Genomic DNA, 26213 nt, shown 5'->3' on the forward strand with positions numbered 1-26213 from the left:
CAGAGAAACGCATCAGGATACAAATGGCCAGTGCTGCGGGTGGCGCCCCCTGAAGGCAAGACGCAGAACCACATGTATATACTGTTTACTGAGGAAGGACTCATGAGCAACTTAGTCAGATCCGCGCCCGCTGGGACTGACTCCTGACTGACCAGAAATGGGGTAGCTCCCTCTGGGCTCTATTTCCAGCCCACAACCCTCAGAGCAGCTTCCTCCACCCCTAGGGGGCGGTCCTCCTCATTTCCTTCCATTTCATCCTTCCATCCTAGAGTTTAATCTGTGGGAAAACTTCTATTCCCTTCCCTTAAGAAGACATTTAATAGTGTTGGTAATAATGTATTATTATTAATTTCACACTAGCAGTAAGATAATAACTGACACCCACTCCTAGATTTCAAAGAAGAGCAAAGTCCTATCTCATCATGAGCCAATGAGGGTAATAAACCTACAAAGGAAAAGTATGAAAAGGAATAGCATGCTGTAGCACTAGCCTAAGTGCATTAACCAGTCTAACCTCACACTAGCCCTGTGAGAGAATTACTATTTATCAATGGTCCCCATTGTACAGATAGAAGAATGGAAGCACAGAGAGGTGTAAGTATCCCATACAAGGTCACATAGCTAATAAGTAATGGTGCGGGGATTGGAACCCAGACGATCGGGTTCAGAGCACAGGCTGTAATTTACCAAGAGCTGCAACACCTCCCACTAGAAAAGCAGCCCTGTGGTACCTTATTGTGTTTGCAAGGTTACAAATTATTCAATCAACAGATATGAGAATAAAAACTGTCTCTATGAAATAAGGTTGGGCTATATCATCTCTCAGACAATTAGAAACCATATGTAAATAGGTATCCTTCACTCATCAGAAAGAGAGCAAACCATAATCCTAAAAAGCCCTGGCTCTCTCTCCTAGTTTGCTCTCTTTCTGATGAGTGAAGGATATATATTTAAAAGTGTTTTCTTCCATCTATTATGGGACTAAAGAAAATGAGGTACTAATAATAAAGAATACTATATCAACAAAGGGTTAAAGGTAAGACATGATGCCCAAAGTTCTGGTTTAAGGAAACTTCTTAGAACTAAATTAGGTCCTCCCAGGATGCTCTTCATTTTGCTTTTTTCTTGAAATGTTTTAGACTTATGATATATTCAGAGTTTGTAGAAATTTCATCAGCACAACCAAAAGATCTCTAATCTACATTGAACATCTGATCAAAGACTTCATATATGAATTAAATATTGTATGTATTTGCTATAGCAAATAATTACAATAGAACAAATAACACTATTTTGGAAATGAAAAATAATTTCAGCATTTGAAATATGCAAATAGCATACATAACCTCCATAAGAATATATTATTTGTGCTGGCCCTTGTAAGAAATTTAAGTAGAAATTTTCTTCTATTTTCAACATACAGAGAAAGTTAACCAACTTCAATTAAGTACCCTTTTTTTCCTAACTTTCACTTTTGATGGAATTATTATTTATTATCTGTAAATTAACACTGGAGTTCAGGAAGCTTGCTGGTCTCAACTTACCTGGTACTGATGGCAATGAGAGATTAACCACTTGTCCTTCAGAAATTCACCAGGTAATATAACGGGTTCTCCCACAGAAATATCTCAGCCATAGCAAGATGGGGTGTCAGTTGTCCCTTCCTCCCTCCTTTTATTCTACCTTTCACATAGGCATAGCAGACATTAATGACACTTCTCAAACATATAAAAATAAATTTTAAACAATTTTATAAATTATTTTTTAAATTATAAATACAGTGGGATTATACTCATTGGTCATCTAATGTAAGCCCAGCCCTTAATCTTAAATTAATTTCTATCTAAAATGACCTCAAAACTTGAGACAAGGTTATAGATTGGCCCTTTCACACATGCTGCTAACGAGCTCTTTGGTTTGATAAATCAAAATATCAACACTAATATAAGTAGCTTAGACTGAGCCAGAGCTTTCCAGTATGTGAATTAACTAAGACACAGCAAAACTATTTCCAGCTATCACAGTGGCTTCCTTCAGACAAATTTTAAAATGGATAGGACACAAAATACTTTATTTACCTGCCATGTTTATCCAAACACATTCCCTTTCAATTCTCCTGTTCCTCCTATGTCCCCAGCCTAGGAGGCACCTTGGTGGCCAGACACAGACCATGTATACATCTCCTCATAAATAGGACTCCGGCTACCCCAGATCCCAGTTCCTGGGATGACTCTCCACCCAGAAATTCTTTGGTAACTGAAATTTTTATTTATTTGAATATGTGCATAAGAACGAGTCTGCTCATTGAATTCCAGCCTGAGGTAACTTGCCTGTCCTTGACCCAGAGGCCTCTCTAAGACCTGGAAGAGGCATCTAGTACATAGGAATACATGCTGCTAGAGTTAGATATACATCACGATGCACAGCTATCTCTAAAATACTAGCTCTTCTTGCTCTCCTATTATTTCAACTGTGCTTTACTTATGCCTCTACTTACTATTTCATTTCAGTCATTAAATCAGAAGTTCATATTTGATAGGCCTTCATTCAGATGTATATTTGGAGCAGTTAATAATGATGTTTTCCTCTTCTGGAATGCCCTTGTATTTTTCATCCATCAACCCATCTTCCTGGTCTCTTTCTAAATTAAGCTCCTCCAGAATGCATTCATTGATCACCTTAATCCACAATGCTCGCTACACCCTATTGTCATGTATTATTTTTTTCTCACAAAAACAATCCAAAGAGCTATTTAAGTATCCTTTATACACAGGGCCATATTCAGGTAAGTGTTCAATATGTTTGTTGAATTTAAGCAAATTATTGATTCATTGTTTGTTATTGATCTATTTAAATAAAATTCATTTATAACATTTATAATTTAGTTAATTTATAACATTTTTCCTATGCGAATGAAAAAGTAAGTCACTCAACTATCCTTAAACTCATAACAGGGAAAAATATACAACATAATAGGCATTTCTAACTTAATATGTACTAAACAGAACTCTTAATTTTTATATCCAGGAACTATTCCACTCTCAGCATGCATTATCTGTAAAAATGTCACCATCATCAACTTAGCCAGTTTCTTAAGCCAAATATCTTGTATCATCCTTGCCTCCCTCTCTCATTGCTAACTCATTCTTGGCATTTACGAATGCCCTTGTTACGTGATACCATCTATAAAATGAGAAGAATGATATTTACTAGCTTCTATTATGGTGAAGGCTGCAATGTCTCTTCTGCACAAACAGCTTTTTGCCAGAAAAGTTTACAAAATAAAAAATAGATTATTATTGTAACAGTGAGGACTGCACAGAAACTAAAGATAACCTTCCAAAATGCTTAAAGGTACCATACTTCATTTGGGATATTTTATGAAACATACTCATCTTAAATTTTGAAGAATCAAAGAGGTCTCCTCTAATAATATCCAGTAGACGTAGATGTAATAAACTCTTACATTTGTATGGTACTAAGCATTTGTCAGTCCTATCCTTATTAATGGCAACATCTCATGTTTATATAACAATTCACAATGTGCTTATCAAGTGCTTCCCCCTTACCATGGCACCATGACACCAATTTCACCGTTTTACAGATGGAGGTGCTGGTTAACTTGTCCAGGGCCACTTAGTGTGTCAGTGCTAAAATTCACCCCACGACCTCAGTTTCCTAATGCCTGGTAGGAAGCACACTTTACTAGAACCTTCCCTGGGCAGTTCTTCCCCCTATGAAACAAGCAGCAGAGCCCAAATATGTGTGTGTATTTGCAGACATACATACATGCATGCACACATGCAATACACATGCATACCCCTATACACACAGGTGTGCACCCACTCACAGGCACACACTCATGTACACACACACACACACACACACACTGAGTTTCTTTATGGTTGCCAAAGAATCAGGCTGTTTCAGCAGTTCTGCACCACTCCCAAATTTAGTGATTTGCCTGCTTTGGTATTTGTTGGTAGACTAGGGTATTTCTTGAGAGGCTTGACAGGAATCACCTGAGATCCCATTAATGCACATTAAATTAGTCACTCAATGCATTACATTGCCCCACAGTGGAGTCGCTGACACCAATAACCAAGGCCGCTTCTCCCCAGGCCCCTTGGCTTGGCTTGGCTTATGCAGGAGAGAGAACTCAGGGGAAGCAGGGAGTGAAGACAGAGCTACGAGGCAAATATCCTGAGTGGCAGTCCAGCCTTGGCTTGCACTTGAGTCCATTTTGTTCATTTTAAAGCAATTGTCCTTTGCAGAACAAATCTCTTCTGATCTGTGCCTGCTCAGCATGTGGAGAGGAGTCTGGGGAGAGTTGGTGTTATCTTAAATAACTGTTACACCAAATAAACACACTATGCACACCCCTCAGCATTATAGAAATGGAAAATAAATCATCACCAAAAAGCTTATTTTACAAACCCACAAATCATCAAAAATATAAATGCTTTCCTTTCTATTCTCATGTTTTAATAAAGACTCTCCCCTCTTTTTTTTCAGACTCACTCAATTACAATATCACTATCAGTTCACATTACAGGTCAGAGATATGGTGCTTAATGTATGAGGAGCCAGTTCTCCTCTCCTAATAGCCTGTCATTCCAGGGATTTGAATGTCAGAATACAGCCTTCCGCAGTAATGCTAGTCGGCAGCCCGATGATGAAAACTTTGGACAAATCATGAAGAACACTCCAGATCCACATCATCGGAAGGTTACCGGGGAGAGCCTTTCATTCCGCTTTGACCCCTTGATCTGACAAGTGACACCTACAAAATGAACAGCTCTCCAACTTAAATTGTTTAACTGTAGCCTGATCAGTTTTATTATCTTGCTAATCCAGATATCAGCCGTTTCATCAGAATGGAAGATATGCATATCATGAATTATTTTGACACGGGGACCTTTTAATTTTTGCCAGCAATATTTCACTGCCCCAATCAGGGCCTGCAGTCACTGATGCCGTTCGCCTCCTGGGACGTCAGCGGACAGCGCACTCCTGACAGCACCAAATCATCCGGGAGCTGTAACGAGCCATTGCTGCGATTATTATTATCTCTCGTAGTCATGCATTTCATTACAGCGCAGGCAGCCAGGGGCTTGGGTTTCAGGGCAGTCTTCTTCAGGAATCTCTGCCATTTTATGGGCTTGCCAAGCTCTGGGGTATAATTTCCCTTTTCTTTCCTCTCAACAGACAAGCGGAGGTGAATTTCTAATAAAAACAAACCCTAGGTAGGGACTGCAGGAAGAGCGAGCTCAGTACAGGACATTAAGCAGCGGTGAGGCAGCTTGAATGGCCCACTTGAAGTTTATGAAAGTAGTGGTTAATCAGCAATATGGTTTGCTACAGAGAAAAATAAAGAAGAGTTTATCCTGGAGTAGGGGGAAAATGCTCCTTTCTAAACTGCAAAGTGCTAAGAATGCTTTCTTAAGAAAAACTCCCTTCTTCCCTTAGATGTGTTTCTTAATGTCCCTCTCCCTTGATAACCATTTTCTTCCTCTGCTCGTCCATTCTAAGAGGACCCATCTCCATTCCAAGCCTGAACTGCATTGTCTGCTTTCACCGAATTGTGCTTTGGCATTATGCCATAACTTCACTGAGCAGCCGCAGGAAATGCACTGTTGTATTTACTCTAAGGCTGTTATAGATCTTGTCAATCAATACATTACATAGCACATTCTTTGAGAGTATCCATGAGAGAAAGTTTCCCCTAGTCTCATGAACAACTGATCCATGTTAACTTTGGGGGCACTGTGAATCATAGAATTTATTGTTTCCTTCTTTGCAATGGCTGCTAGAAACCTCAAAACTAAATTTGTTGTTCTTTAAAAAATTAAACTTAGAACTGTCTTATGGTCCAGCCATTCAATTTCTGGATATATACTCAAAAGAATTGAAAGCAGAGACTTAAACAGGTATTTCTCCACCCATGTTCATAACAGCATTATTCACAACAGTCAAAAGGTAGAAAAATCCAGTGTTCATCAACAGAGGAATGGATAAGCAAAATGCAGTATATGATGTAATTGAATGTTATTCAGCCTTAAAAAAGAAGGAAATTGGCCCGGCATGGCAGCTCACACCTGTAATCCCAGCACTTCGGGATGCCAAGGCTGAGGTCAGGAATTCAAGAGTAGCCTGGCCAACATGGTGAAACCTCGTCCCTACTAAAAATACAAAAATTTGCTGGGTGTGGTGGCAGGCGCCTGTAATCCCAGCTACTTGGGAGGCTGAGGCAGGAGAATCACTTGAACCCAGTAGGTAGAGGTTGCAGTGAGCTGAGATCTCGCCATTGCACTCCAGCCTGGGAGACAGAGTGAAACTCCATCTCAAAAAAAAAAAAAGAAAAGAAAAGAAAAGGAAGGAAATTCTAATACAAGCTACAATATAGATGACACTTCAGGACATTATGCTAAGAGAAATAAACTAGAAAAAAAAAGACAAATAGTGTAGTATGCCACTTACACGAGGAACTTAGAGTAGTCAAATTTATAGAGACAGAAAGTAGAATAGAGATTGCCAGGAGCTGGGAAGAGGAAGAAAAATGAAGTTGTTATTAATGGGTTCAGAGTTTCAGTTTGGGAAGATGAAAACGTTCTGGAAAAGGATAGTGGTGATGATTGCACAACATTGTGAATGTACTTAATGTCACTGAGCTGTATGCTTGAAAATGATTAAAACTGTAAATTTTATGTTATATATATTTTACCACAATTTTTAAAAACACAAAATTTGCAGCCAACCTCTTACAAATGTAAGGGATCTCCTAGAATGTACATTCTGTACTTATCTCATTAGTGGCTTCATTTATTCTTCCTACACTTACATTATCTTTGCTTTATTTTCCTCGCGGACTTTTTAAAAATATTATTTTATTGTGTGTTACTTTTTATACAACGATTTTTTTCACAGAACAGGAAGGATTTCAATGTTAGAATATATTCAGTCTGGCAAGACAAAGCTGTCAAGTTACTGTGTTGCAAGAGAGTGAAAGAAATGTGTATTTCTGAACCCTGTGCGTGACACTGAGCTGAGACGGGAAATCTCTCCGAGGTGAGGCTGCTTCTCACGTCTCCTTGAATCAGGGGGCCGACTCTGACCCACGCACCACCAGGAGACTTTGAATGGTGCATTCCTGGGCCTTTCCCCTCCACCTTGGATCCATTTGTAGCCATCAACTCTTTCCCTGACCCAGAGCCAGCCTCGGGGGGCGTGAGCTGTGCAGCCTCCCAGAGCCCCACACTCAGAAGGGCCCTGGGCTTGCTTTAGTGCTCTGCTGTCAAATATTAAAATTCTTAATAATTTTTTATACAAGGAGACCTGTATTTTCGTTTTACATAGGGCCTCAAAAATCATGTAGCTGGTCTTGCCTCCACTAGACAGTGAGCATCTTAGAGGGAGAAATCCCGTCTTATATTTCATGAAATCCCCAATCCCAACCCAGTGCCTGATAGGCAATTCCATGGGGGATATTCAGTATAGAGACTGAAACCATATCAAGCCCTTTATTCCGCAGTCCTCAACATTCCCTCCTCATAATCGCTTATCAAACCCACTCCAGACAAGGCCTGCAAAGCAGGAAGGGCAAGCCAAGTAGGGGAGAGGGAGACTCATTAGTGCAACCGCAAAGAAAGAAGGACTGTGTCCTCCATCTTCTCCAGGTTCAAATGCACCCGTGGAAATCACCTATGATGTGAGGAAGGTGATGTGTGTTATACCCACAGCTTGAGCAGTCATAGCCCAGGTCTCAGCTGCAAGAGGGAACTACATACAGATTTACTCCAGGAAAATCACTATCCACATGATTTTACAAACTCCCCAGAGATGTGATTTAATAACTTCTCTAGGTAAAAACAGCTTAGCCATCCCATCATTCTTCACCATTTTCCTGGGAGGTAAGACTTTAATAGTTATCCACTTTAACTAGACAGAAATGTAGAGAGAACAGAGCCAGAAGAAAATCGAGAGAAGGAAAAGGGGAAAGAGAAGGACGGAAGACAGAAATGCAGACAGTCAGGAAGAAAAATGGCCATCGCGGATCACGGCTCATGGCTCACGGCTCACTTCAAGTTCAAACAAGGCCTCTAGGATATCAAACGTCCAGTGAAGATTGTCTAGAAGCTGAGGGCTTCCAGATTATTTTATTCACTTCCCAAAACCCAATAAAATATAAAAAAATTTCAACCAAAGAATAGCCATTTGGAGTCTTTGGAATGTGTTCATTAACTTCTATTTTCATGAGGATCAGGGCACAGAGTAAATCAATGGCATTAATTTGAGGCAGAAAAGAGGGAAGAAATAGAAGATTGGGTGTGGAGGGTGATGAGGGGATTGGAGAGGAAATGTCGCCCAGGGCAGCATTTTCTAATTTGCAGACTTGCATTCAGCCATCCCCCACCCACATGCTCACTCTATTCCTAACAGCATCTTCATCAATTAAGATTCTATGAGACTGGCAAGCTCCAAGATCAACCGTACCATCCACATATTCACTATTCCACTGGCACGGCGAACAATTCCGAATATTAAAAGTAAAGCAACACATTCTGCCATGTCTTTTGTATACAGACAGCTGAAGCTGTGTGAAAGTTTGGCACCAAAAGGCCAAGTACCATATTTTCAGCCACCCACACGCCAAATCCTATAATAACTACAGACTCTAGATGTGAAATTTTCAGACATTTGCAGCAAAGGAAAACTAATAGTCATGTTTCTTCATGTGCTTCTTTTCTGAACAGGGCAGTTTCTCAATTGTAAAACCTCATCAGTGTAAGCTAAAGAGAACAAAGGGTGCTGCGTAGATCTTTTCACCAGATGTCAAATGGTGCTTATTTATTTAAACAGAAACCCCCACTTTGTACATTTGGTTCATTTAGTGGTATGTGCTCTGTAACAAGTATTTTTTATGAGTAAAAAGCTGCCTCCAGTGTGCTTAAGTTACAATAGGGCTTCGGGAAAGTCTGTTAGCTGAGACTAGATATTGCTCTTTTTGCTTTTGGTTGAGATGTAAATTCCACTCCCATCCTCCCTCTATAATAGGGGAAACATTGTGGCTAACGTCATACCAAGACTAATAAGTAATCCTTCTTCTGTGGTCAACTCTAGAAGCAAGGATGTTCAGTCTTGCTGTGCTTTTGAAGGCAGGTGTAGAAGCAACAGAGTATTGATTTTCTCAAAGATAACAACAGAAAACATATTAATTCCCTCCCCTGTGAATACTGGGGCTCCTGTGGCCTGAATGGGCCATAAGAACCTAATGGGTAAGAGCTTCTTTTTCCCACTCAGTGAGGATAATAAAATGATTAACCCGAAACTCTTTTGAACTTCAGCAAATAAGGAGAAAGGAGGATGCTAAATATTTCTATACAAGAAGGGACTCGGTGTCCCCCATTCTACCCATCAGAAAAATGTATTTGCAGGTCAGATCTCTGTCAAGGAGCTTCTCCACCTGTCAGAAATAAGGTGTTTGAGTAACCCTCCTATCAACAAGGTGAGAGACAGTGGACAGAGATGACACCTTGCTGAAATTAGAAATAGGCAAAATACCTCAGAGATGAGCAAATATATGGAGAATTATTCCCAGATTATCAACTAATCAACTCCAGATTCTCCAGAGCATAGTGCAAAATGCCAAGCCCCTTAGAAATACAATGGACAAAGAGTGTGTTTACCAGGAGAACTTTGAACAAGTACAAAGAGAATCTGAGCATTCTTGGGTAGTTTAAAAGCCCTAAGATAAGAAGCAACTTCCCAGCACAGAATGATCTGAGACACAAATGAGGGGAGAACCTAGGAAAGGGTCAACAGCTCTCACACAATGTAAAAGGGAGAGATGTGTCTAAACTTGAACGAAGACTGTTCACTTAGTTAATGCTTGGTGAAGTTTTCCTCTGTTCCATGATGAGGAGAAGTTGGCAGCACTCTATGCCCTTTATGAAGTACAGTACATGATTTTGTCTAACATAACTTTTCAGTAATGTGTACACAGTTCTCATTCCCTACTGCTCTTCATCCATACTTAATTTTTCTTTTTCAAACCCAAGTTTAATTCATTAAACTTTGTATTACAGTTAGAAATCTAGAAGAAAAGGGGCCAAAATAATGTTCTAATGAAGATGTGGATATCCTTATTTATCAGATATCCATAGATGAATTATCATAGATATCCATTGGCAGAGTAACACCACTTCCAGAATGCTAACTCAGCTTCAATTTCCATCAATACGCTGGCTTATATTGCTTTTAAAAATCCACCACTACAGGGCCTGGCGTGGTGGCTTATACCTGTAATACCAGCACTTTGGGAGGCCAAGGTGGGCGGATCACCAGAGGTAAGGACCAGCCTGGCCACCATGGTGAAACTCATCTCTACTAAAAATACAAAAAAAATAGCTGGGCGTGGTGGTGTGCACCTGTAATCCCAGCTACGCAGGAGGCTGAGGTAGGAGAATCACTTCAACTCGAGAGGCGGAGGTTGCAATGAGCCAAGATTGTACCACTGCACTCCAGCTTGGGTGACAGAGTGAGGCTCCGCCTCAAAAAAAAAAAAAAACACCACTACAAAACACCTGGAAATATGGGTCATTTTTTTTTATTCTTTTTTTTGCGTGTGTGAGACTGAGTTTTGCTCTTGTTGTCCAGGCTGGAGTGCAATGGCGCCATCTTGGCTCACCACAACCTCCTCCTCTGGGTTCAAACGATTCTTCTGCCTCAGTCTCCCAAGTAGCTGGGATTACAGGTATACGCCACCATGCCCGGCTAATTTTATGTTTTTAGTAGAGACGGAGTTTCACCATGTTGGTCAGGCTGGTGTCGAACTCTCGCCCTCAGGTGATCCACCCACCTCGGCCTCCCAAAGTGCTGGAATTACGGGCATGAGCCACAGCGCCCACCCTTTTTAAAATTCTTTTAAGTAAATATCTGAGCTCACAAAAAAAGTAAACAAAAGCTTTGCAGGACAAAAAAAAAAAAAGAAGAAACTGAGTAAAGTAAACCAGAGTAATGAGCCATCTCTGAGCTTTTGACTGTATTGAGAACATTTACTATTCATGAAAATCAAGAGGCTTGTGTCTTAGTGGCCAAATATGGACAGGAGACAAGGCCTTGGGCCCAAACATTGGGCAATTAATGGAATCCCTCTATAAATCAGGGGTTTTCAAAAACTACAATTTCAGAGAAAGAATAAGTTAGAAAAAAAATCAAAGCTTCAACCCTTAATAGTAAAAAGATATCTTGTCAATCACAGCCTGTATCCCAGGTTTAAAAACAAAACAAGGCCAGGCGCAGTGGCTCATGCTTGTGATCCCAGCACTTTGGGAGGCCAAGGCAGTTAAATCCCTTGAGTCCAGAAATTTGAGACCAGCCTAGGCAACATGGTGAAACCTCGTCTCTACAAAAAATACAAAAATCAGTTGGACATGGTGGTGCACACCTGTAGTCCCAGCTACTCAGTGGCTGAGGTGGGAGGATCACATGAGCCTGGGAGGTCAAGACTGCAGTGAGCCATGATTGTGCCACTGCGCTCCAGCCTCAATGACACAGTAAGACACTGTTTCAAAAAAAAAAAAGAATAAGGAAGGAGAAACCAAACAAAACAAAAAGATTCTCTGATATTGGAGAATATGGAGCTTTAGGTCTACATTCTGGTCCAGAAACAACTAGGCTGAGACATAAACATAAAAAGTGGTACCTGACTTGTAACATCCCCTAGGGCACCTAAAAGAACAAAATGCAAAACTTCCTGAAGGGACATGTCTTCAATCCAATAAATTCAGGCTACACAGGATTCCCATATAAAAATCCCAGTGAAAGTAAGTTCAACATCAAAAATTACAAAACTGCATGGGAGAAACAAGTTAGCATCAGCAAAATCTATGAGACACAAAAAATATTAGAATTAGAACCCTGGGAATACCATTGAATACAAAGTAGAAATAAACAGTGAAATTAAACATAGATAAAAGTAAGATCTTACTAGAAAAGATGCAAGACAAAATTTTATCTTTTCTATTCATCTTTTATCCGGAATATTTTAAAAAGAACAATATAAAATATCTGAAATTAAAATATAGTCATAAATGATTTAAAACTTAAAAGATGTTTCAAACAGCAAAAAGGACAGTTAAAAACAGAATTGGAAAACTAGAAGAAAAATGGAAATAAAATAGTCAGAATAGAGCTCAGAAAAACAGAAAAGGAAAACATGAAAGAGAGTTTAGCAAACATGGAAAGGAGAATGATGTGGTCCAACATTTGGACTAGGCGCCTCAACGGAAGAAAATAAAGAGAATGGGGGATAGGTAAGACATGCTTACTGACAATTTTCCAGAATTGATAAAAGATGCAGATTTTCAGATTCAGGAATACCAAAGAACGCCAAAGAGAAAGGAATTTGCACCCAGATATTTTCTTTTCTTTTTCTTTTTTTTTTTTTTTTTTTTTTTGAGATGGAGTCTCTTGTCACCCAGGCTGGAGTGCAGTGCCACAATCTCAGCTCACTGCAACTTCTACCTCCCGGGTTCAAGCCATTCTCCTGCCTCAGCCTCCTGAGTAACTGGGATTACAGGCACCCACCACCATGCCTGGCTAGTTTTTGTACTTTTAGTAGAGATGGGGTTTTGCCATGTTGGCCAGGCTGGTCTCAAACTCCTGACCTCAGGTGATCCACCCGTCTCGGCCTCCCAAAGTGCTGGGATTACAGGCGTGAGCCACCGTGCCCTGCTGATATTTTCTAAATCTTTAAAGCAACCAGAGACCAGAGACAGATTTCTATAATTAATGACAAATTAGACTAACAGGAAATTTCTCAGCAACAATTGATGCCAGAAAACAGTGAAATAATAACTCTTAAAAGGAAAGAGAAAATAATGTTTAACCTATAACTTTATACCCAACTATCTTTTGAGAACTAAAACAAAGACATCTTAGACAAGCACACTGAAAAAGTTTACCAACCACGGTCCCAAATTAAAGAAATGCCTAACAGATGTATTCAGGAAGAACAGAACTGAACCCAGAAGCACGGGCTGAATTGCAAGAACACATGAGCAAAATAATTGATAAATATGTGGACAAATCTAAAAAAAAAAAGCATAAAACAATATCTATAATAATCATAAGTAATTCTGGTAGCAAAATACTAAATGTAGAACTAAAAGTCACCGTGCTCATTTGAAAGGGGAAAGACGTGGAGAACCCCACATGAGAGGATTTTATATGCTAGGCTTGGAAATGGCACACAGCATTTCCACTGACATTTCATTGGTCAGCACTAAGCATGAGGCGACATCTATCTACAGTGCCTGGAAAGAAGAGTGCACACAAGAAGACTTGGAAAAAGTTTACTAATGGTTAGCAAAGACTCTGCCACAGGCTGCCCTTTCTTTTTCTAGTAACTTTTTGTAAACAACAGCTTTACTGAGAAATAATCCATAGATCAAAAAGTTTACCATGTTAAAATGTACAATTCAATGGTTTTTAGTATATTCACAGAGTTGTGCAACCATCACCACTGGCTAATTTTAGAACATTTTCATCACCTCAAAAAGAATCTCCGTAACTATTAAAAGCCATTCCCTTTTTCCCTCTGTCTCCAACCTCTAGCAACCACTGATCTATTTTCTGTCTTCGTGGATTTGCCAATTCCAAACATTTCATAGAATTACCTATAAATGTAATGTAATGCAATATGTGCCTTTTCACTCTAGCGTCTTTCACTTATCATAATATAATATTTTTTAGTTTTTAACTTTCGTGGGTACATAGCAGGTTATATACTTATGGGGTACATGAGATGTTTTTTGACACATGTATGCAATGTGAAATGAATTTATCATGATATTTTCAAAGTTCATGTATGTTGTAGCATGTATTAGTACTTCATTTCTTTTCATGACCAAATAATATTCCATTGAATGAACATTTCACATCTGTGTATCCATTCATCAGTTAATACACTTTGAATTGCTTCTACATTTGGCTATCATGAATAATGCTGCTATCAACATTCGTGTACAAGTTTTTGTTTGAACGCCTGTTTTCTGTTCTCTTTGGTACATATCTAGAACTGGAATTGCTGGATTATGTGGTAAGTCTGTGTTTAATAATTTGAGGAACTGCCAAACTGTTTTCCAAAATAGCTGCAATACTTTATATTTCCACCAGTAATGTAAAAGTACCAATTTCTCCATGTCCTTGCCATTTGTTGTCTATCTTATTTTAGCCATCATATTGGGTGTGAAGTTGAATCTCATTGTGCATTTGATTATCTTTTCTCTAATGACTAGTTATATGACACATTTTTTCATGTACTTATTGGCCATTTGTATATCTTCTTTGGAGAAATGTCTATTCAAATTGTTTGCCCATTTTTAAATTGTATTTTTTGTCTTTTTATTGTTGATTTTTAAGAGTTATTTGCATATTCTGAATGCAAGTCCCTCATCAAATGTATTACTTGCAAATATTTTCTCCCATTTTGTGGGTTATCTTTTCATTTTTATGATGTCCTTTGAAGCACAAAGTTTTTATTTTTGAAGTCCAATTTATTTTTCTACTGTGTATACTTTTAGCGTCATTTGAAAAAAATGCCTAATTCAACTTCACAGAGATTTATTCCTATTTCTTCTAAGAGTTTTATAGTTTTTGCTCTTACATTGAAGTCTGTTACTTTGAGTCAATTTTTATATGTAGTGTGAGGCAAGGATCTAACAACCTTTTTACTCTTCTTCTCAGGCATAGAACACATTCACTGCCTCCACAAGGGGGACCACAACTAGTCCTATTTGATAACTGGATTCATTGTTAATTTTAAGGCTACTTGTAGTTTTCTCAAACAAATGCTGATATATGTTCAGTGAACAAGGTTTAGTGACATACGGAAAAAAAAACAAAAATTATCTACACTTACAACACACAAAATATAGCAGTGGAGTTGGGCCAGGGTAACCACAGTAAAAACCTCATTTTGAAGAGGGAAGAATGAGTAGCACCCACAGGTCACTGGCCCTGGAATCCTGCTAGCAAGTCTATATGAAAGTTATCCACCCTGAGGTGAGTGGTGGAGGAGAATGGAAGCTCCTTGAGTAGGAAGTGCCCTTTTCTTGCTCTCAGAGGAACTTCCTTATGAGTTGTGTTCCTTCATCCCTGAACTCTACTCTCTGAAAGGTGCTTCCATGACCATTGTACTTCATAGATCTGAAGTGAACACTGGAAGAGATTCCCTCCTTAGAAGTTACATAGCTTTCACAATGATGAACACAACTTTTATGGAGAAAATTATAAACTTTTACTTCAAGATATTTTAAAAGAACTGTAACTGGGCTGGGTGCAGTGGCTCACACCTATAAACCCCACACTGTGAGAGGCCGCAGCAGGCAGATCACTTGAAGTCAGACATTCAAGACAAGCCTGGCCAACATGGCGAAACCCCTTCTTTACTAAAAATACAAAAATTAATGGGGCATGGTGGTGCATGCCTGTAATCCCAGCTACTCAGGAGGCTGAGGCAGGAGAATCGCTTGAACCCGGGAGGTGGAGGTTGCAGTGAGCCAAGATCATGCTGTTGCACTCCAGCCTGGGCGACAGAGCAAGATTCCATCTCAAAAAAAAAGAAAAAATAAAAGAAAAGAAGAACCGTAACTAAAACCCCAGGGGTTCAGTCTAGGTCCTGCTGCCTACCACACAGAATGCCAGTCACTGAGTCAACAAGTATTGCCAGGGAAGAAGGCTTTATTCAGGTACTACCTCAAGGAGAACAGGAGATAAAGTCTTGAATCTTTAATTGGGATGTTTATACAGCAGGGAAGACAGGAAAACAGGAATTAACGAGGGGAAAGAAGAAACAATGATGAACCAGAGGGTCTGACATCTCATTATGTGGATGTGGGGATCTGATGAGTTTCAGTGCCTTGCCTGAAGGTCAGTTTCCTGAGAAAGGAACTCAGGTGAGACAACTGTAAGTTTCAAGTTTTAAAACCAGGGAGGGTCAGTTTCTATGTTTATTTAAACAATAAAAAAAACAGAAATTTTAATTCTATGGGACAAGTAGGCCACTTTCAGAACCAAATAAATGTAGAAATATGGCATATTCTTTGACATATAGCTATCAAGTCTTCCTAGAATGCCTAAATTGATATATAGTTTCAAAACGCAATTCCAATCAAAATCCCAACATGTTGGAATATTATGGAGCCACAGAAAGGAATGAGATCGTGTCCTTTGCAGGGACACAGATGAAGCTGGAAGCCATCATCCTCAGCAAACCAACACAGGAACAGAAAACCAAACACCACGTGTTCTTACTTGTAACTGGGTGCTGAACAATGAGAACACATGGACACCAGAAGGGGAACAACAAACACCAGGGCCTGTCCACGGAGCCAGGGAGGTGTTGAGGTGAGGGGGGCATCAGGACAAATAGCTAATGCATGCGGGGCTTAAAACCTAGGTGACAGCTTGATAGTTGCAGCAAACCACCATGGCACACATATACCTATGTAACAAACCTACACGTTCTGTGCATGTGTAGGTTTGTTACACTTAAAGTAAAAAATGCTGCTATAAAGACACATGCACACATATGTTTATTGTGGCACTACTCACAATAGCAAAGACTTGGAACCAACCCAAATGTCCAACAATGATAGACTGGATTAAGAAAATGTGGCACATATACACCATGGAATACTATGCAGCCATAAAAAAGGATGAGTTCATGTCCTTTGTAGGGACATGGATGAAGCTGGAAACCATCATTCTCAGCAAACTATCACAAGGACAAAAAACCAAACACCACATGTTCTCACTCACAGGTGGGAATTGAACAGTGAGAACACTTGGACACAGGAAGGGGAACATCACACACCGGGGCCTGTTGCAGGGTGGGGGGAGGGGGGAGGGATAGCATCAGGAGATATACCTAATGTAAATGACGAGTTAATGGGTGCAGCACACCAACATGGCACATGTATACACATGTAACAAACCTGCACGTTGTGCACATGTACCCTAGAACTTAAAGTATAATTTAAAAAATGTAAAAAGATAATAAAAAATCACATTGTTACACCTAAAGTAAAAAAATATAATTTCAACATGTTTTTGTGTGCATGGATGTGTATAACTGAAACTTGATAAGGCAATTGTGAAATTTTTATGAACGATTAAAGAGCAAAGAAACTCCTTAAAAACAGACAAGGGAGAAGGATTTGGCTTGCCAGATATCAAAACTTATAAAAATGTTAAGACCATGTGGTATTAATGAAGAGACAGATAAGACATAAACAAAACTGATTAATAAAATAAAATAGAAAGCCTAGAAGAAAATCTACGCACACAATGTTTAGAGCTGGCTTTGCATATCAGTGGAGTATAGAATTTTAATAAATAGTTTTGAGATACTGATTATCCATTCTGAAAAAAAATTAAGTCTCTATGTTACACCATCTGAAAAAGAAGGATAAGGATGTATTTTAGGCAGATTAATCCAAATGTGAAAAGCAAAATGATAACACTTTGGAAACAACATAGGAGAATATCTTTATTACTTGGAGGTAGGGAATAATTTCTTATGATATGTAAAATACAATACATAATAAAAAGATCTATAAATTCAACTTCACTACATTTATTTTCATATTTAGAACTCCTGAATATCAATAAATAAATGCCTAAAACAATCCAATAGGAAAATAGATAAAATACTTGAAGAGGCACATTACTATAGTAACCTGAATCGCCATTAAACATAAAAAAGATGCTCAGGCATTTTAGAGGTAGGTCAAATACAAACTGACACTACAGTGAAATACTATTTTATACTCACAAGACTGGCAAAAGTTTCAAAGTCTGACAGTGTCAAATTAATGAGGATATGGGAGTTTGATTTAGTACCCCTACTATGGAAAACACTGATATTAGCTAATAGAACTGAAGATGAGTATATTCTATGACCTATAAATTCCCCTTGTACTTTTGTACCCTGGCAAAATTCTTGTAAACAAATACAAGAATGTTTCTTCACAGAAACACCATGATCATAGAAAAAAAAAAAGCATGTCCATAGCAACACTATAATAATAGAAAAAAATGAAAACAAAACAGAAGCAGAAGTAACCCGAATGTCTATCAAAAGTAGAATGAATAAATCAGTTGTCATTCTTTGGTATTTGTGGGAGATTGGACACCCCCCACCAACAGATACCAGAATCCTTGGATGCTGAAGTCTCTTACATAAATTGTGTAGCATTTGCATGTAACCTATGCACATCCTCCCATTTACTTTAAATCATCTCTAGATTACTTATAATACCTAATGCAATGCCTACACATCACTTCGTTTGTGTGGATTCAACCACCAGTTGTGAGATAAAACATTACTAATATATCAGCTTCATTCTTTATATTTAAAGTGTTTTACGATTTTAACCAGAATGTATCTTTGTGTGCATTTCTCAGTACTAATTTTGCCAGAAACACTGTGAATCTTCTGTCTTCTCAGTTTTAGATCATTTAAAAAATTGGAAGGAGGCAGGGAGTAGTAGCAGACTCGTCCATAATGAGCTACTGCAAATTGTGCTCTTGATATTCCTTCTTTATATCCTTAGCCTCAAACATTTTACAGTTAAAAACTCTTCCAAATGAAGGTTAATGGCAGTTATGGAGAGATAAGACCCAGGGAATGCATAACACTAAGTTGGAATATGAAAAAAGAACTGTTGGCATCTCTTTAGCAGTATGTCAATAAAAACATCGGAAGAGAGCTAGTAATGCTGAATTGCATCAAACTATCTTCTGCTCTAAGTCAAAGCCTGATTTATGTGTCCCAGTCTAAGGACGATTCTATGTTAGGAGTTAGGCAAAATTCACCTGTAGGTCACCCTCTTCTCTTCCAGAATTTTCCATGATGAAATAATATTTTTCCTCATTGGTGTCTCAAGTACTCATGGCATAATAGCCAAATTTGCTCTGTGAGCTTTCCAGTTGACAGCATGGAGTCAGCCCAGTGCGGTGCATGGACTTTGCAGCCATCCCCCATGCACATCTATGTGGCTTTGGGAAACTGGTGCCATCTCTTTTTGCCTTGGTTTTCTGATTTCAAAATAGGAGAGATTGTCATAGGGTTGTTCTGAGGGTTGAACGAATCAATATACAAAGCGCCCAGCACATAGTGGGTGCTCCAGAAAAGTTAGTTGTCTTCCCCAGTCACTCTCTTTGCACTGGTGACTAAAGTCCTCCATCCCAGTATTCTGAATATCTAATTAGAATGTTCGAAGGCTAGAATCTGAGATTATTAAAGAAGGAAGATTAACAGAGCAAGGACACCTAGATTCCTACTCTTACTGCTTATGATTATTGCATGTTTTCAAAAAATCCTTTATGAGCATTTAGAGTAGTTTTCTGTTGAATGAGCTTTACACTACAAACAACTTTATATTTAAAATTTTTGTGAGAAACTAGAAATTCAGTCTCAGCATGGCTTGAGATCATAAATAAATGAATGATAAAACAAAGCTACTAAAAATGAATGTGAAATCTCAGAGATTAAGGAACTTCATTTGATTTTTACCTACACATTTTAGAAAACATTTTAAAGATGCTTGAATTCTTTTTTTAAATTTTGTGTTGTGAAATATAGATAATATTTTGGCAAACTGGGAAACAAATAACTATTTTAAGATTGGTTTCATGAGGCTTCATCACAGTCAGCTGGTGTTTATTTGTGTCTCCCAAGTGTGTGGCTTTCCATTTTTCTTAGCACAACATTAAATAACATGAAAATTTTAATTCTTGCCCTCTAAGGGTATACATTCTAGGATATCACATTCATTTGGGAGAAAAGTATTCTTTCATTTTGAAAACAGTAGGCAGATGGTTTAATCCACTGGGTTTAGTTCCAAACAAACAAAAACATTTTTTGAGGTGTAGAAAAACTAAAAGAAACAGATAAAAACATGTCGAGAGTTTTACATATAGTTTGGCTCCATGGGAACTTTCAATATTAAAGGTTAAATGTGCATATTATTTACACATTTATCCTAAGTCATCAGCTTAACATTCTTCAGCTTCCAAAAGATTCCATTGAATTCAACAAGTATTTTTTCAATACCTACAATGTGCCTGGTTGCTACACAGAAATTCTACTATCATTGGTTTGCTTAATATTTATTGAACACCCACCATGTGCCTGACAAAATTCTAAGTCCTGAGACAAGAAGCTTGAATAATACCAACTTCCTGTCTATTCATCCAGTACCAGTGTTGAGCTGTTTTCTAAATCTCAAACATGAATAAAGATGCAAGGAGCCTGGATTTGTGTTTTGTCCAACATTTTCACAATGAAAACTACTGAGGTAATGTCAGAATGTGTGCTCTATGCGTTATGAGACTACAACGTACATGCTGAAGGTTTCCATAATTATTTGAAGGCAGTTGCTAGCTAGAGATGGAGATTAATACCATCACTAAATTCCACCCATAACTTCAGTTCCTAATTAAAATTCGAGATTCAATAATATTTGCTACACTTAGAAATAAGGACAAGAAATACTGAGTGCAATAAAATAAGGAATGCCCTTTAAATAATTGATTCTAAAGCAACAGAGAAAAGAGAGAAATGCTACAAGATAACTTCCTAAGAAGTCTCTCATCAATAAATCTATTGCTGTCTCTTGCCCTGCAAAATACCTGCAAGATTTCTCATTGTGTTGAGATACAATCACTCCACATAAATCACCTCCTGCTCCCAGAGCTCAGACACAGGTCACATTTCTGACCCTGACACTCAGGAAGCTGAGCTCCTTCTCCATGCGCAACTACTCCTTCAGGCACATTTTCTATTCTCAAACTAGTTCCCCTTTCATTTGCTCCCAAAACCCTTGTCTTAGTCCTTCATAGCATTTTTCACAATTGTAATTAAGTAATTATTTGTTTAGTGTCTTTTTCTTCTATTAAATTGTGAGGCCCATGAAAAGTGGAACCAGTATTGCTATACAGACTTGGTCCATGTTTTTTCTTTTTTTACAACAATACGCCCATTATTGAGCATGGTGCCTGGCACATAACAATAAACGTTTAATGTAGGCATAAATCAGTGAATGAATGAATAAATGATGAATGGATCAATTTCCCATGTTTAGTCAGAACTACACTAAAGGGCTCATTATGAACTCATCCTTGAGCTGAATCTATCATTGAGTAGGATCCCAGAGTGGGAGCTGATCAAAATCATAAAAGACACAATCCCAAATGCCATAATCCGGAATGTTGAAATCCTGAAAGAACAAAGTCCCCAATATCTAAAATCCTGAAAATCACAATTCCAAATGACCACATCCCAAAAATATAATTCTGGAAAAAATATTTTTAAGTTGACGTTCACTTACATGTTTTAAGTAGAATTTGTTGGAGAAACATAAAAACACGACAGAAGACATTTTAGGCCACTTTACACAATAAAATAGACAATAACATACATATTTTTGCAATCATAAACACTCAGGTATACTAACAATAGTTGCATGCATATAACAGTTGTGGGAAGATGCACTGTATACATGAAGAAATAGGTAAAAAGGCAAAATACATAAATGCATATCACGATGGTTGATAATTGTGTGCACCCAGCTTTATATCTGCCATCATCTAAAATACCACAATGGACAACCTAAGTCTCTCAATGACAGTGATCAAACACTGCAATAGGTCACCACTGCATATGCAGTCACTCAAAGAGCCAAGATCTCGAGAAATTTTTTCATAAATGCAGATGTACAAAAAGAACAGCTCTTTATTTATTGAGGAAGTTTCAATGTTTTTACATATACACCCAATGCTTACACACAATCAATGTTGTGATAATGCACTTTTGAGGAGTCGAATTTGCAAAAAATGCATAAAATTAATAAGAACTCTTTAAAAATCTTTACACAATTTGTACCTCCAGTGTTGGAAATGATATGAAGATAAAATATACAGCAGAGAACATTGTAAAAACTGATGCAGACAATTTAAAATAGTAGGGGAAAAACTAAAATAAGAAAAAGACCAAAACAAAAAAACTAAAAAGAAAATCTGACATGTGAAAAAGTGTATTACGGGTTAGATGAGCAATGGATGGAGGTAGTCTATAAAAGCTGGCCAACTTTCATGATCATTAACTATATTTTGAAGTCTTGCATCATGATGAATAGCTATGTTTTTTCTTTTATCGCATCACTTTCCTCGGAGAATATGTTCACAATCACTTTCTATTTAGTGCTGCTCTTTTTGAAATCCTTCCACGACTCGATATACACCAACAAGAGCATTACCCATTACATTTTTTTGTCTTCTGTGCTATGTTTCTATGTCGTTTTGTGTACATGGAAATCTCTTCTGCACGCACTCATGTACAGATCACAGATTTGGTGGAAACAGTACTGGTGATCAAAGAGCAAAACCATTGCATATTTTCTTACACTATTGTGCAAATTCATTATTTTTGAACTGGTTGGTAACTTCGATACCTCATTTAGGAAAATGTGGTTTTAATTAAAATCTCCTGGAATTTCATCAGCTGAAAGAAATGTCAATGCAGAAAAATGATGCATTTTTAAAGTGAAGTTTTAGTCATTGCCATATTGCGTGGTCAGTCCATTCATTTGAATTTTCTGCCAAATGTGAATAAAGACAATAACAAGGTAGTTGTTCCACCTAACATGATGCAACTAACATTATCAGCCCCACAACCAAAGATGAATGAATTCCTTTGCCAGAATTCGGCTTTCAGGATTTCAACATTTGGGATTTTAATCTTTTAGGATTATTACTTTAGGGATCTTAATTTTAAGGATTTTGATCTTTCAAGAGTTCAACATCCTGGATTACAGTATTCAAGATTGTGTCTTTCAGGATTATAATCCAACCTCCACCCCCATCACCACCACAACCACCGGCCCCGCCAGAGTCACTCACTTGAAATGGCTTTGTAGTCAAAGTAGACTTTCCATTAGCAAGTATGAATTGAGAACACTTTTGTAATTCTATTACTTAGCATGTTGCCTGATACATAATAAGCGTTTTGTGAATATTGGATGGATGATGGGATGAATACATGAAAGAAACCAAATCTGATCATTAGATTTGTCTACAGTTATTTGTCCTTTGGAATAAGCATAATCATCATCCTCATCAAATGAGCTAAATCTATTTACACAGATTTGAAAAAGTGAAGGGAGATTAAAGGATAGAGAAAATAAAAGGAAAAAACCATATGTTCTCTCTGAGCTCTTAAAGTTGTGTTATCTGCAGTACACATTTGGCAGGTATATATTGTTGTGTTAGTTAACCTTACACGTGTGTAGGATTTATCACCCCAACTACATTATCAGCTTCTTAAGATCTAAAAACATAACTTATAATTACCTATATCTTCCCCTCAACTTCCACTTTTACATCAGCTGGCTTAGCACCTGGCACTTAAGAAGTACTCAGTAAATATGGAATGTAGCATGACTCAGCGCTACTATATTCAGCTAAAAGCTGAGTGGCCAGTTTATTCTCATGTGCTATGGATAAATGCTAGTTTCATCTCCCTGAGCCTTACCCAGCCTTTATCCTGAGGTTCCAGTCTCTGATTGACATCATGATACTATTCTCTGGGTTGCAAACACTGGTCATAAAGATGGATAAGGAAAAGATAAAAAGTTGTCAACTCAGAGCTCAAGTCACTAAAATTCTAAATTACAGTAGCAATTGTGACAATAATTATAATAAAAGTAAGTTAAAAATGATCATTGCTAGTTGTGATTAGAATAGGTATGTTTTAACAATGTATTTTGCTCTAATAATTAACTCAGAAAGAGTTTAGTATGCAGTTTCTGAAATAAAAGACATCTGAGAGGTTCATATATTTGTGTTAGGTTGCTGAAATTCAAAAGAATAAAATATCATATTATCAAGTTTAGAAGTGTGATAAATTGTTCAAATTTAGTTGTTAAAAGTTCTTGGCCAGGTGCAGTGGCTCACACCTGTAATCCCAGCACTTCAGAAGGCCAAGGCAGGTGAATCACTTGAGGTCAGGAATTTGAGACCAGCCTGGCCAACATGGTGAAACCTTGTCTCTACTAAAAATACAAAAAATTAGCTGGGTATGGTGGTACGCACCTGTAATCCCAGCTACTAGGGAGGCTGAGGCAGAAGAATCACTTGAACCTGGGAGGCGGAAGTTGCAGTGAGCCAAGATTGCACCACTGCACTCGAGCCTGGGCACAGAGCAAGACTCCATCTCAAAAAAAAAAAAAAGTTATTATATGCCAGTCCCAGTGGCTCATCCTATAATCTCAACACTTTGGGAGGCTGAGGCAGGAGGATCACATGAGCCCAGATGTTCAAGACCAGCCTGGGCAACATTGTGAGACCCCATCTCTACAAAAAGTTTAAAAACTAGGTAGGCATGGTGGCATGTGCCTGTAGCCCCAGCTACATGGGAGGCTGGAATGGGAGGATTCCTTGAGCCCAGGAGATTCAGGCTGCTGTGAGCTATGATCACACTACTGAACTCCAGCTTGGGCAACACAGTGAGACCCTGATTCAAAAAAAATTCTTGTAGAAAAAAAAATTGTTTAAGGAATAAAGCACTAGATTCCATCAAGACCAAATAACTGGGAAGGGAGGGAGGAAGGAACAAAGAGGCTACAAAATACTGCAAGATTCTCAGATTTTGCCAGTCTTTGACCCTGTTGCTCTGCTCACATCTCAGTACTGAGCAGCCTATCACCTGCAGATTCAGCTCAGTTGGATATTTGACCCAACCCTGCACACCTATACAAAGCTGGATTAGCCTGTGTGCTAATCTCCTTGTGCCTAGGCATGAGATGTATCCCTCCTTCAGTAAAGACTATTGAGCATGCACCTGCCTCCTATACACATATCTTTATTTATATGTAAACTATATATGAGTTATGCTGTAGTAATATATACATCATAGGACATACATAAGGATATATATATATTTTTTAATTCTCATTGGCTTTTATTTGCAATCCTAGAATTGGGAAATGCTTCACTTTATACAATAGAATGAATGTTCCCAAAAGAACAATTTTTTTAAAGAATGAGATAGTGACCCAGATAGCCCAGTCAGTAGAGCATTAGATTTTCAAAGAATAAGATAAAAACAAATGTAAACAGCAGTTCTATTATGTCTTCACTCCTGTGAATCACCGCATACTCCTTGGGACAAATACTCTTAGCTTGGAGACCTTGTGTGAAAGTTGCCCTTGCAAGCCCCCCTTGTGTGTTTCTCATCAGGGTGACTGTGCTTCTGCCTTGGCTTCTTGATTTGCCCTCTGGTTTCCTCTTCCTACCTGCCCACCAAGGGCCACCCCTCTCTTCTGAACCTACACATCCAGACTCCTAAAACTCTGATTTTTTGTTTGTTTGCAATCCCTTATTCCTGGGAGCATGGACCTTGCTCTTAAACCTCAGTCACAGACCAGGGCTTTGATCTGCAAACATACAGAACACCTGCAACCACCAAGGTGCCACTGACCTGGCTCGAGCATTGGCTCTACCTGGAAATTCATGCTATCATATCAAACCCTTCAGAGTGCTTGACTACCACAATGCTGCTCCTCAAGAAGTAAAACAAGAGTTCTTCAAAGAAAGCAACCATCTAGTGTTTCTCATAACAACAACACGTACTCTCCTTTCTCTACTCCTGAGTCACATGATATACAAGCAGGGATGTGTCAATGTGACAGACTATAGCAGCACAAATCCGAGTGTTTATTACAATACATGTCTAATATATCTTTGGTGTTGGCTATATTGACTTTCCTATTAATCGTTAGCATACTAATTAAATAAATATTCATTTATTACCACATTTTAGATTAGATTGGCTTTTCCCTCTTTTTGCCATCTGGTGTGTCTTCTTCTACCACAGTCTCTTTCAAATAAGTAATCTAAGGGTTATAAAACTCTGTGAAAATGCATTAACCAATACCACAGTTAAACAAAAGCTTTCAAAGGACAAGAAAATCACTTTGTTGAGGTTCCTGAAGTTTCAGTCAGCTTTTAGTGTGATATCAACAATTAGACTAATCCATAGTGTTCAACAGCCCCAAAGTCACAGTGTAATTTTGATTCTCTGAAATCAGGAGTGAGAGACTCAGAGGTCTGGCCTCAGCTTCTCTTCTCATGCTTAGATTCTGTCA

Source organism: Pan troglodytes, chromosome 7 (assembly GCF_028858775.2).
Source record: "Pan troglodytes isolate AG18354 chromosome 7, NHGRI_mPanTro3-v2.0_pri, whole genome shotgun sequence".
Taxonomy (NCBI): Eukaryota; Metazoa; Chordata; class Mammalia; order Primates; family Hominidae; genus Pan; species Pan troglodytes.